Source organism: Sapajus apella, unplaced genomic scaffold (genome assembly GCF_009761245.1).
Source record: "Sapajus apella isolate SASKATOON/1434 unplaced genomic scaffold, GSC_monkey_1.0 scaffold15, whole genome shotgun sequence".
Classification (NCBI taxonomy): Eukaryota; Metazoa; Chordata; class Mammalia; order Primates; family Cebidae; genus Sapajus; species Sapajus apella.
In genome coordinates this window covers 12,060,379-12,074,846 of record NW_022436955.1, presented here as the reverse complement: position 1 = coordinate 12,074,846, position 14,468 = coordinate 12,060,379, and the positions used below count along the sequence as shown (strand labels likewise).

Genomic DNA, 14,468 nt, shown 5'->3' with positions numbered 1-14,468 from the left:
GCAATGAGGCTGGCTCACCGCAGCCTCTGCCTCCTGGGTTTAAGCAATTCTCCTGCTGTCTCAGCCTCCAGAGTGGCTGGGATTACAGGCGCCCACCACCACACCTGGCTAATTTTGTATTTTTAGTAGAGATGGGGTTTCACCACGTTGGCCAGGCTGGTCTAGAACACCTGATCTCAGGTGATCCACCCACCTCAGCCTCCCAAAGTTCTGGGATTACAGGCGTGAACCACTGTGCCTGGGCTCGCCAGTGCTTTCTGAATAGGGAACATGCTGCTGGACACTGCAGCAGTTTTCTAACCCTGGTAAACACCTCTAAGAAATTTTTTCAGTTTTTCAGAATTTTATTTATAGGTCTATTTTTAGTTTTATAACTTTTAAGTCATTTTTAGCCAATTATTTCTGCTTGGCACTGTTTATACTTATAAAAATAATTATTTAAATATCCAATGATAGAATCCGTTCATAGTTCCCTTTATTTTTTTCTTATTAGAAAAGCAGAATTTTGACCAGGTACGGTGCCTCATACCTAAATCCCAGCACTTTGGAAGCCGAAGACAGGAGAATCACCTGAAGCCAGGAGTTTGAGACAAGCCTGGGCAACAGAGTGAAATCACATCTCTACAGAATATTTTAAAATTAGCCAGGCATGGTGGTGTGTACTTGTAGTTCCAGCTACTCAGGAGGCTGAGGTGAGAGAATCGCTTGAGCCCAGGAAGTTGAAGCTGTAGTGAGCCATGCTCATGCCACTGCACTCCAGCCTGGGTGACTGACAGTGAGACCCTGTCTCTAAAAAAAAAAGAAAAGGAAAGAAATGTATATTCATAACAGAAAAATTAAAAAGCAGAAAAGCAGCCGGGTGTGGTGGGTCATACCTGTAATCCCAGCACTTTGAGAGGCTGAGATGGGCAGATCACTTGAGGTCAGGAGCTCAAGATCAGCCTGGCCAACATGGTGAAACCCAGTCTCTACTAAAAGAAATACAAAAATTAGCTGGGTGTGGTGGTGTGCATCTGTAATCCCAGCTACTAGGGAGGCTGAGGCAGGAGAGTCACTTGAACCCGGGAGGTGGAGGTTGCAGTGAGCCGAGATCATGCCACTGCACTCCAGTCTAGGTGACAGAGCAAGACTCCATCTCAAAAGAAAAAGAAAAAAAAGCAGAGAAGCAAAAGGAGAAATGAAGGATGTGTTTATTATCTCTCAGAGATGGCCACTGTTAGTTAACATGGAGAAATACATCTTCTAGTTCCTTCTCTAAGCCTGTATATAAAGAGTCCACAACATATTGACTTTTTGCAACCATTTATAATTGCTTTAAGGAATCCAGCTCTGACAGGGCTCAAGTTCCCCCTACCCACCCATCTGTTCTGTGCCCTAAGAAAGGGGTGTTGGAAGCAAGAGTTGAGGGTGCTGTAAGGATAGCATAATGAGGAGACAGACGTCGTGGGCTCCCTTTGGAAGCCACATCTGCTTCAGGGACTGCAGCGCTGTCACTGAATAACCATGCTAACAACCACTCCTGGGCATCTGTGAATAATCTGGAACCTTACAATTTGTGCTTTTGGAGAGTTTGACAAAGACATGATGGCTCCCTCAACCAGGGTCACTCAACTTATGGCTGAGTGGAGCTAGTGAAGCTTGTACTTGGCCATAAACACACTAGGAGCAAAGTTTGAAAAATTAAACAAGTTAAAATATCAACAACCATTCTAAATGGTTGTTACCCTGTAATAACATGGTAAGGTCATCCCTTTCCTCATGGAGCATGCCAAGGTACATCCAGCAGTAACAGTGTGGGTGTCCAGCTGCCCCTGAAGATTCTGGGACAAGAACTGGACAAAGGTCAGTGAAGAAATCTAAACCAGCAGCTTTTCAGCCCACAGGGCTGCACCATGAATGGGCAGCAGTGAGGCAGGACAGAACCAAGGTAGGTATAGTTGTGGCACTGCATATTGGGGTCACATCAGCAGAAATGTCTCAAGACCAGTGTACCTTAGGGTTCCACAGCCCGGAAAACACTGTTTGGAGACAAAAAAAAGTCACATACCTCTTATACAATGAGAAGTAAGGGTCTACTTGGACTTGGGAGGGACATTACACTTTATGCCTATAGGCCTAGCTGCAAGGTCTCCTATGGGAGAAGGGTTAGAAAGTCTTCCAGAAGCAACTGGAAAGTTCTCCAGAAGCAAATTGGAGTGTGGTCCAGAAAAGGGCCAAGACAGAGGCCTTGGGAAATCCAGGCCAGTGGGGGCATGCAAATTGCAGACAGGACCACAGATTTGGCCTCACAAGGTCCTGGGAACTGGACAGCTTGAGAATTTGAGGATAGGGATCTTAAGAGGTTTCAATGAGCTGTGGGTCCTCCAGGAGAATCTGGTCCACAAATGGGGAAGAAAGATGAGACTCGAGACTTGCATAATGAGGATGATGCAGCCCCCACCTCTATCCACTCCTTACACTACAGACGAAGAAACTCACTGCCCAAGGGATCCAGGGGACAGGGGGCCCAGGGAGCTCCAGGAAGAGGCATGGGTGGCAGTAGAAGGGAAAGAGGCTTCAGACTATGACAGGGTAGGCACTTTAATGGTATGGTAGGGAATAATGAAGTCACCTTCTAAAGCTCTTGTTCTCAGGGTGGGAGCTGAGCTGATTGGCCCTGATTTTCTAGGCCAACTTGGTGGAGGTCTGCATGTGCCTAGGAGCTTAAGATGCACACCTGGGGTGGAGCTGGGATGACTTCATTATCCAGGCAGTGCTGGAGGCCAAGGCTCAAAGAGGACAGGCTGATTTCCTGACTGGTAAGGCAGAGAACAATCAGGGCAATCTCAGCCCCCATTCCAGCTTCACTTGAGGTTCCAGCCCACTGGCTTAGGCTCCAGGCTCTATGCAGGAAAATTCCTGCCTGAGATGGGGACAGGGCTCTGTCTTAGTCCCATTTTCTATTGCTATCACTGAATACCTGAAACTGGATAACTTATAAAGAAAAGAATATATTTCTTACAGTTCTGGAGGCTGGGAAGTCCAAGAACAGGAAGTCACATCTGGTCACCTTCTGGTGAGGGCCTTGTGCTGTGTCATAACATGGCAGAAGGCATCACAGGGCAAGAGGGGTGCACTGAGAGCCAAACTGGCTTTTATAACATTAATCCATCAATCTGTTAACCCATTAATCCAGAGCCCTTATAACCCAGTCATCTCTTAAAGCCTCTACCTCTTAATATTGTTACATTGAAGATTAAGTTGCAGTAGAGAGTTTTGGATGGGACAACCTACTCTTGCTCACCAGAGTTCATTCCTCTTCCTCTGCCTGCTTGACCCACTTGGGGAATGAGGGATACTCCAGACCCTCCAAGATACTGCCTTCCTGTGCCCAGAGTTGAGCCCTATGATCCTTGCCCTTTCAGCCTTCAATATAGAAGACAGACATGAGGAGTTTCTTTCATGCCCCTAGGACACAGAAGTGGGCCATATTCCCCATGCAGTCTCTAGGAAAATTGTGAGTAAACTGGTCTCAGGGGGTTACGTGGTATATATGGAGATCAGGGCCTCAGACAGACTAGGAAGGATTCTTGTCTTGGTTCTATCCTATTCCAGACCTTAAGAAAGTTCCCTAATTTCTGTAATTCTCCTATTTCTTGCTTATAAAATAAGGATCTTTGCAGGGTATAAAGATTAAACTGAGGCTATGTAGGTAAAACACCTAGTACGTGACCTGGTATATAGGTGGTGCCCACTGAATATTAATTTATTTATCTCCCAGCCTAGTGGCTCACTATGCCTTTTCAGACCTGCTAGGGCCTGAGCAAGAGCATCCCAGAAATGGGGGTGAACAACATTTATTCAACCAACATTTTCACAAAGTCTCTGTGCACTGAGCACTCTGGACATCAACTTCACTTAAAAGATTTTTCTTTTTTTTTTTGAGACGGAGTTTCGCTCTTGTTACTCAGGCTGGAGTACAATGGCGCGATCTCGGCTCACCGCAACCTCCGCCTCCTGGGTTCAGGCAATTCTCCTGCCTCAGCCTCCTGAGTAGCTGGGACTACAGGCACGCGCCACCATGCCCAGCTAATTTTTTGTATTTTTAGTAGAGACGGGGTTTCACCATGTTGACCAGGATGGTCTCGATCTCTTGACCTCGTGATCCACCCGCCTCGGCCTCCCAAAGTGCTGGGATTACAGGCTTGAGCCACCGCGCCCGGCCAAGATTTTTCTTGAAAATAATTATTTTGATAGTAAGATGAATATTCTGGGCCAGATGTAGTGTCTCACGCCTGTAATCCAAGCACTTTGGGAGGCCAAGGCAGGTGGATCACTGAGGTCAGGAGTTCAAGACCAGCCAAGCCAACATGGTGAAAACCCATCTCTATTACAAATACAAAAATTAGCCAGGCATGGTGGCACACACCCATAATCCCAGCTACTTGGGAGGCTGAGGCAGGAGAATCACTTGAACCCGGGAGGTGGACTTTGCTTAAACCTGGGAAGCCGAGGTTGCAGTAAGTTGAGATTGTACCCCCTCACCCCCGCCCGGGAAGAAAAAACGAATTTTTTCCTAAAAAAAAAAAAAAAAAAAGTAAAGACTACGTTCCTCTTGCCTAGCTGTTTCCTAATAATTTTACATTTTGAATTCAAATTCAAAATTCAACGCAGAAAATCACAGAATGTCTTTCTGTAGAAAGAGGAAAGAGGAGAAAGAGGATTTCTAGGAGGCTAGAAATCCAATAACTCATACATATTGCTCTTTATCAGGCTGAATCAAATTCAGATTTATACTTAGGGTTACACGATCAGATGAAATTGCTTTAGAGGCAGAGCTATTTATTCAATGTACTTTACATATTGTTAAGGCTACCTTCTTATGAATCAAAATCACACAAAAATTAGAAAAACTGCTAGTAAGATAAAGGGAAACAAAATTCAAAGCCAAGAACTTGGGAGAGCACATTATGCCCCCCAACAACTTAATAACCCAAGGAAGTAGCACCAGATGTGGGACTGTACTGTTAACTCATTCAACAAGTAGTTAAATGTTTACTATGCCCTAGGCACTGGGAACTCAGCAGTAAACAAAATTAGCAAAACTTTCTACTCTCAGGAAGCTTGAGTTCTAGCCTGATGAGGAAACAGAATATTCCCATTCAGTAACATAATTCTTAGTGTAGAGTTGTGCTCTTTCTGCTGTTTTGTTTTCTTGCTATTTTCCTTGGGGAAAGGGAACTTTCTACCAATTGCCTTCAAAAGTTTCACTTCATATGATTTCTTGCCATGCCCCTGCCTGGATAACAGAACCTTGGGAGTCAAACAAAGAATTGGAGAGCTACCTGTAGTGATTCTTCCAAGGACTTAGCTGTACAAAATGGTTCAGAAGTTTCTAAAGGAAGAAGTTGAAGTACCCCCAGGAACAAATGGGGTAGAGAACTAAGCCAGAAGAATGGGAGACCAAGAGCTGCCATGATGGGCTACTAGGATAAGCAGAAACAGGAGTGGGACTGACAGGGAGAAGGAAATTTTAGTTCCATGTGAGGAAAAGCATTTAAAAAACCAGAGCCTCCCCACAGTGGAATGGGCTGATGGAAGAGCAGTTCTCAGTCTCTGGGGGTAGATAAACAGACATTTAATGGCTGTATGACCTTGGACTAGTCCTGTAACACTCTGGGCATCAGTTTCCTTGGCTGTAAAATGGGAAATTCTGTGGGGGTTTTTTTGTTTGTTTGTTTTTGAGACGGAGTTTTGCTCTTGTTGCCAGGCTGGAGTGCAATGACGTGATCTCGGCTCACCACAACCTCCATCACCCGGGTTCAAGCAATTCTCCTGCCTCAGCCTCCCGAGTAGCTGAGATTATAGGCGTGTGCCACCATGCCCTGCTAATTTTGTGTTTTTAGTAGAGAGGGGGTTTCTCCATATTGATCAGGCTGGTCTTGAACTCACAACTTTAAGTGATCTGCCCGCCTCAGCCTCCCAAAGTGCTAGAATTACAGGCATGAGCCATCCTGCCCGGCCGGGAATTCTTATATAATGGTACCTAGTTCATAGTGTTGTGGCTAAGATTAAATAATAGAAAGTACACAAAATGTTGGAGCACTGCCTGACACAAAGTAACTTAGGCACTGAAAGTCTGTCTAGATCAGATGATGCTTAAGAATGTATAATCTCTGTTGTTTTTGTAATGGGTTTTATTTTAATTGGTATCAAAACAATATTATAGTCATATTTGCCAAGAAAATTAAAATCTGTAGTTGTGATCTTAACATAAAAAAAAATCAGTCACAAAGACGAAACAGAACCTACAGTTCCCTGTGAGGATCCCTCTGAATGATGCTACCATATTTCTGAAATTCTGAAATGACTGTGGTTCAGCCCCAATACATGACCCCCTGCTGCTTTGGACACGTGATCTCAGGCCTCCCTGCAGGTGTGCCAGGGTACTGGGCAAAGGCAGGTATCTGGCCATACCAGCGTGCAGTGTACACTGGGATCAGGGAATACCCTAAGGCAAGAATATCCCCCAGCCCAAACACACACTCCCCAACAGTTTGTTTCCTTTTTAACCTGAAAGCAAGACTCTTGTTTTTCCCCTAATTTATTTCAACCTGCTTGTAATAAGGTTACTTACTGCAAGTAACTCTCCTGACCAAGTAACAGTGCTGGCTTCAGCCCACAGAACTGATGGACCCAGGTGTCAGCCTGAGGGCAGCAAAGAATTGAATCCCAACTCAACCACGATGGCTTCTGGGTTCCAGGGGCGGAAGGCATATCCAAGCAAGTGTCCTCTTCCACCTCTGTGAGAATGCCCTACAGGCAGCTGCAAATCCCCAGGTGACCTGCTTACGTCCTAGCCCCACTTCCCAGCCCTGACGGTTGGTAATGGCCCAAGGGTCAGAGAGGCAGGCACCCAATCTGCTTGTGTGCGCAGCAAGCCCTCCGGCATCTGCCATCCCCACATCAAGTTCGTGTGGCTCTACTCACACCTGCTTTAGGATCAATGACCAGCCTTTAACTGTCAAGCCAATGTCTAGTCCCAAAGTTCTTTCTATCCCACCCTCCATCAACCAGCTCTCCTGGCATGCTAGACCTGTCTGAACTCTCAGCAGGTATGGAGCTCAGGCCTATCCCTCCCAATGCCCTCACCACCCCTACTTAAGAATGAAAATCTCAAACAATATTTTCTATTCATGTGGTGCTAAGCACTTTTCAATGCACTTTTCATATCCTGTATATATTGGTTAGGATTTTTAGTTGCAAGCAAAAATACCTTTGGCTGTCATGCACAGCAAAGGGATTTATTTAAAAGATAGTGAGTAGGAAAAAAAAAGGAAAAAAAGATAGCGAGTAGCTCATAAAGTCTCCAGTAGGCTATGCGAACCAGGCTTGAAATCACACAGTCAGGAACAATGCCCAAAGCCCCAACTCAGCACTGGTCTAAGAAGACATTATTGTGACCACCAAGGCTGGAATACTGTCCCCCCGACCCACACCATAGACAAGCCCATGCTGGATGCTACCCATAAAACCGTTGTCACTGGTAACTGAGATCATACCCATCAAGTCACTAAAAGGGTTGCTAAGCAGGTCCTGCCCCTTTGCTGTCTTTTGCTTCCAATTCAAAATTGATGAAGGGAGCCAATAGCAAGTATGGTTCGTCAGGCCAGAGAAGCTTGAGCCTCAGTGCCCATGCCCTAGGTGCAAAGGAATATGGCTCTACCTCATGACACATGGAATTCCTCAAGCACAGAAAGGAGGCTCAGATGTCAGGCAACCAAAATGAGTGACACATGTCTAAACCTGCATCTCACAGTCAATCATCACACCTACACATGAAGCTGTCAGGATGACTCTTATTTCCTTTTCAGATAGGAGGAGGGGGATCAGGACAGCGTCTCTACAAGCCAGTTGAAATAAATTAGGGAAAAAACCAAAGTCTTGCTTTCAGGTTAAAAAAAAAACAACAACAAACTGCAGGCATGTAGGATAAGAGGAACTACGTTTGGCTGCAAGTCACATCAAGATCTCAGAATCTCAGGTTACCATAAGCTTCACATGAACCCAGCTGGAGAGGCTGCTGACTTGGCCACTGTGAAGTGTTATGGCTGGGACAGGGTCCTGGCCTCTGGGCCTGCTAGACTTCACCTGAGGTTGAACATTCTAGTCTGGCCACATGTTTGCTGAGATAGGCAGTCATGGTGGAGGAGGCTCTGTAACACTTGGTGTGTGGCCCTTGCTGCTCCTGAGGGCAGAACCGGGTCACATGAAAGCCACAGGAGGTAGGCCAGGCACAGTGGCTCACGCCTGTAATGCCAGCATATTGGGAGGCTGAGGCAGGTGGGTCACCTGAGGTCAGGAGTTCCAGACAGACTGGCCAACATGGTGAAACCCCATCTCTACAAAAAATATAAAGATTAGCCAGGCGTGGTGGTACACATCTGTAATCTCAGCTACTTGGGAGGCTGAGGCAGGAAAATCACTTGAACCCAGGAGGCGGAGGTTGCAGTGAGCAGAGATCGAGCCATTGCACTCCAGCCTGGGCGACAGAGTGAGACTGTCTCAAAAAAAAAAAAAAAAAAAAAAAAAAAAAGAAGGAAGAAAAGAAAGCCACAAGGGAAAGTGCCAGCTCAACACCTGAAGTGTGGGGCAAAAACTGGACAAGCTGTCCCATGAGGTGTCAAGGTCATTACCAGGGGTGTGTAAGCAGAGGCCGGAAAGCCAACTGTCTGAAATTTTAATTGAACTAGATGATGAATGCAGGCCCTTCCGACTCTAAGATACTATGATAAACTTCTGCTGTGTGCTAAACATTGGGCACGATCTACAAGGAAGGACACTGGCCTCCCAAGAGCCTCCCAGCTACCTACTGAACTAACTGATGATCAAGAAAAAAAAATGTGCATCCTTACTAGATGTTAATTACACATCAAAATAAAAGGAAGAATCATTTTATACTCTAGATCAGGAAAAACTGAAAGTAATGCCCAATGTTGGTAAGGCTGCAATAAAGCTGAAACATTCATTCATACTGGTGTTTAGGTAAAATGGGTACTACCCTTTTTAAAAGCAATGTGGGGTGTGGTGGCTCACGCCTGTAATCCCAGCACTTTGAGAGGTCAAGGCAAGAGGATCACTTGAGATCAGGAGTTCGAGAACAGTCTGGCCAACATAGTGAAACTCGTCTCTACTGAAAATACAAAAGTTAGCTGGGCGTAGTGGTGGGTGCCTGTAATGCCAGCTCCTTGGGAGGCTGAGGCACAAGAATCACTTGAACCCAGGAGGTAGAGGTTGCAGTGAGCCAAGATAGTACCACTGCACTCCAGCAGGGGCAACAAAGGGAGATTCTGTCTCAAAAAAAAAAAAAAAAAAGATGTACTGGGGAGGACGTGCTGTTATTCAAAGTGTTTTGCTGAGTACTTTTTATGTACCAGATACTATTCTACATGCTGTGAGTATTGCAGTGAACAAAGACAAAATCTCTACCCTGATGGAGAGCTTATTATACTGGGTCACTGAAGAGTTGGGAGTGGATAGAGACAGACAAAAAAAATACGAGAATGTATATATCAGATGGTGATAAGTGCTATTGACAAAAAAAAAAAAAAAAATCAGGCAAGGGTGAGAGAGAGTGTCAAGAGACAAAAGGGTGCCATTTTATAGAATGGCCATGAGCATATTTGGGGAAAGAGCTTCCAAGCAAAGAAAACAGCAGGTATAAAGGCACTGAAGCCAGAGTGTTTGGTGCAATCAAAGATCAAGGTACTGGCGCAGAAAGAGTCTAGGGGAGGAGTCAGTGAGGCTACAAGAGTCAAAGTCCATGCCCTGTAGGCTACCATAAGGACTTCAGGGTTTGCTCTCAATGACATAGAAAAGCTGCTAAGAGCAGAGGTGTGACATGATCTGATTTGGATTTTAAAAGAGTCACCCCTCTTGTAAGAACATTTTATGAAAGTTTAGGATAAAAAGGAAGAATTTTAAACACTGATCAGATTATCATAACATTCATGAATTGATTCCCAGAATATATTCTGAGCTGCCCCCAACTCCACTTCAAGGGGCTGGAATAGCAAGCCTATTTCAAGATTACAAAGACACATCAACCATACAAAAATGTTTTAAAATAACATTTTTTCAATGATAGGGATCGCTCAAAACAATTAACTGATTTTGTCCTTTTTTCTTTAGACATTATGGAGATTGTTTTTCTTAATTAGCATTTAGATGCACGTTTCATATTCTATACCAAGTCCTGTAATTGCAAACTGAGCTCCTGCTTGGGAAATCCTAAAGTTGCCTGCTTATTTGACTTGTCTTAAATATCCCATGAACAGCACTTCAGCAACATCACTCACAATCCAGCATTATTGACAGGAGACCCTTGTGGGAAGTCTAAATGTGCTGGCAAGATTATTTGAAAAACTAATAAAATCCTTGTAATCCCTTTCAAGGATGCAGAGAGGAAAATGGCTGCATTTCAAATTCATGGCATTTCAAAGGCATGAATTAAGCTCTAAGCTCTCTACATTTGGAAAAAAATAAATCAACACAAGTTCTCTAATTTATGTTCTAAACTGAGAAAACAAATCGTTGCTAAGAAATAAAATTTGCAAAAAATATTCAAATTTGTTTCTGAAACATATTTTCTAGTTGATATGCACATACTTAAATCTACAAACTAAACCAAAATATAAGTTACAGGAATCACTACTGTTGAACTTGGTTGATACAACTTCACCATGAAATCTGGAGTCACTTTTTGGTTTGGCTAATTTTATTCTGACATTCTGCCTTTTAGGTATATATAAAACTGATCATGTGTAGTTGATGTTGACACAAGACTTCTGTGAAAATGTATGAGAGGCCAGGCATGGTGGCTCACACCTATAATCCCAGCACTTTGGGAGGCTAAGGCAGGTGGATCACCTGAGGTCAGTTCAAGACCAGCCTGGCTAGCGTGGTGATTCCCTGTCTCTACTAAAAATACAAAAATTAGAGAAACCAAAACTAGTGGGGAAAGGGAGGGCCCACTGAGAACCATCCCAGCAAACCGACCACAGCTGGTTTTCCCTGGACACAATGAACCACACACTGTCCAAACCTACTTCACTCCTGCCAACACCAACAGCCCCCCAACTATGAGATGCTGAAGGAGGAGCATGAAGTAGATGTGCTGGGGGCACCCCCCATAACCTGGCTCCCCCAACATCTACCATGATCCACATCCGCAGTGACACCTCCACGCCCAACCATGTCATCTTGTCCCTGTTCAACACCCTCTTCATGAACTTCTGCTGCCTGGGCTTCATAGCATTCGCCTACTCCATCAAGTCTAGGGACAGGAAGATGGTTGGTGACCTGACCGGGGCCCAGGCCTATGCCTCCACCAACAAGTACCTGAACATCTGGGCCCTGATTCTGGGCATCTTCATGACCATTCTGCTAATCATCATCCCAGTACTGATCTTGCAAGTCTATCAGTAAGTCTATCAATAGATCAAGAGGAATCATCCCGGCTGGGAGCTCTGCCCATGACCTGTTTCCCACATACTCCACCTTCCATTCCTTGCCCTGCCCCCGAGCTGAGTCCTCTATCAACCCTTTATCCTCATACACTTTTCTACAGTGGCTTTCAATAACATGCATGTATTCCTGGTTAAAAAAAAAAAATACCACACACACACACAAATTAGCCAGGTGTGGTGGTGCACCCCTGTAATCCCAGCTACTTGGGCAGCTGAGGTGGGAGAATTGCTGGAACCTGACAGGCAGAGGCTGCAGTGAGCCAAGATCGCATGCCACTGCACTCCAGCCTGGATGACACAGTGAGACCTCATCTCAAAAAAAGAAAAAGAAAATGTATGAGAAAGCCCATTGCCTCGCTTCCCCCTCATCCCACCTCTTAGGCAAGAGAGCTTCTTAGCACCCCAATATCTTGGTTTGTGTGACTCTCATGTCAGAGGGCTGTGTATGCCATCCCTCCTCCTTGCCATCATTGAACGTGCCACTTGCTATACATTGGCATGGAGCTACCAGGGATCCTGTCTCCTTCAAACCAGCCATCTTTCCAGGAGACTTGCCAACAACCCATATAACAAACTTGCCATTTAACCCCATGATTTTCTCTGTCCACTACAGCTACCCTGCCCCCTCACCCCCTCCCAGAGCTCCTCCATCTCCTGACCAGCACTGCCTGCCTGCTCTTCCCTACCATCCACAGCATCTGTCCTCTCACTCCACCAAGAACCTCACTACCCCCATCTGCCCTCTCCAACCAGGCTTCACCTTTGTCTTGGTGGACCACCATTTGCACCTCTATTTTCAGTATCTCCAAAATCCTTCCTCTCTTGTTTCCCTTGTCCAGCAAAGCCCAGCCTGGACCAGCCTCCCCAAGCCTATCTCAGGGTTGACAAGATGCTAGAGAAAGCCCATATCTGCTTGGATTAGTGCTCCCACACCCATGGTCTCAAACTTCAGCAGGCCCCACCACCGTCCTGCAACCTCTGTGGATTGCCGTTAGCCTTCCCTCCTGTTTCCCAGGAGCCATCTTGAATCTTTTTTTCTTTCTCCAAGTTTCATACCCCACCCTACCTCCTCACACTGAACACGTATCTTTGCTTCCAGCATCAGAGAAGTAGTAACGGCCATGGAAATGTGAACTCCCTCAATTTCCAGAGCCCACCTCTTAACTACCTACCTACATATTTATTATTGTTAAACATCCCAGTTGCTCCCAGCTCAAAACAAAATTGTTCCTCAACCTACATTCTTTCGGGCTTTCTCTCTCCTCCCCTTCAAAAGCAGTCTATTCCTCCAGTTGTCTAATATCTACTCCCATTCACTGAGACTTCTGTCCCTGCTACTCCCCTGCACCCACTCTCTCCAAGGTCACTAGTGACCATTTTGTTGCTAAATTTGGTATTCGTTTTTTTAGACCTTCGCTTATCTGAAGGTACCACGTCACCCTACTTCCTCCCTGTGGCTTCTGTAGCACCCCACCCTGTGATTTTCTTCCAATCTCTCTGACTGGTCTCACCTTTTCTTCTGGGCTCCTCTTTCTCTACTTGCCCCCTAAATGTTGGTATTTCCCAAGGAATTTTGTTATTTTCTTTGACCCTCTCTACTGAAGGATATCATTCATTTCCGTGGCTTTGATTATGATCTATATGCTGATAATTTGATAATTTATGACTCTATCTCTTGACCAGATCCCTCTCATAAACTCCAAATCACCTCCTAGACATCTTGTTCGGACATACCATACCCAATTCAAACTCACCTCCTCCTCCTGCCTAAACTTGCTCATTTACTGTGCCACATCTCAGGGGATAGCACCCCCACCCAGCCCTCTAATTACCCGGGTCAGACACCTGAGTCTCACCTGAGACTTTTACCAGTTTCCTTCATACCCTCAGTTCTCATTCACAAAGTCCTCTCAATATTTACCTTCTTAATATCTCTGTGATGAGCTACTTAAAAAAGAAAAAGATGGAAAACTTGATGACTATTAATACTTAAAAAACAAACAAACAAATAAAAATATCTCTCAGCTCTACCCCCTCTTTCCACTCGCCATGCTGGACCACTGCAGTACCTTCCCAGTCCACATCCCTGCCTCGTCCTCTCCTGGCCCTTCTCCAAACAGCCCCTAGACCTTTTCAAAATGCACATCTCCTTAAAAACCTTCATTAGCTTTAGAATAAAATTATATTCTCAGCCTAGAATACCAAGCTCTTCAGGACCCAGCCCTGGTCAATCACTCTAACCCCTCAGTGTCTGAGATTCAGCATTCTAGTTAATATCCTCTTTACTTACTGAGAAGACCCATGGAACTTCACTGAGATATTTTCTTTCCCATGAAGAAGGGAGAAGCCTAGCACAGTATTCCCCTGGAATCATTCACAACTCTTGCTTCTAAGCATTTGGAATTCTGTTCATTCCTTTAGGGTTCTGTGCCCTAAAACCACCCCTCAAAAATGACAAAACAAATATATTGTGCATTTTCTCATATGAATCAGGCCTTTTATCTCATTGAACCCTCACAATTCTGTGGAAAACATCATTTTAATTTCACAAATGAGAAAACTGAGACCTAGAACAATTAAATATTAAATAATCTAAGCAAAGTCATACCATTAGTAAGACAGAGAAAGGGATTCAAACTCAGATTACCCAAGAAATTACCTCATGCCTGTTTATTCAGTCAAACCAATTTCTCGTAATCCAAAAAGAATAATGTGAAAACAGACTAATATTTGGTAAGTGCTTAATGTTTATAAACTATTTTACATAAGGCATCTCATTTTTCCCTTACAGTATTTTCAAATAAACAGACCAAATCCAAGAAGGTAGTTTAGGCAAAGTCACACAGCTAGAAAGTAGCTTTGAATTTCCCTACCTCCACCCTTTAAAAAAAAATTCTTTTTTTATGAGACAGGGTCTTGCTCTATCACTTAGGCTGCTAGAATGCAGTGGTGTGATTCATC

At 44.6% G+C, this 14,468-nt stretch overlaps 1 pseudogene; it reads left to right on the top strand.

The window, feature by feature from the left end:
• The first annotated feature begins 2,418 nt into the window (after nucleotides 1-2,418).
• LOC116555833 lies at nucleotides 2,419-11,614 on the top strand (annotated as a pseudogene).
• Nucleotides 11,615-14,468: the final 2,854 nt, after the last annotated feature.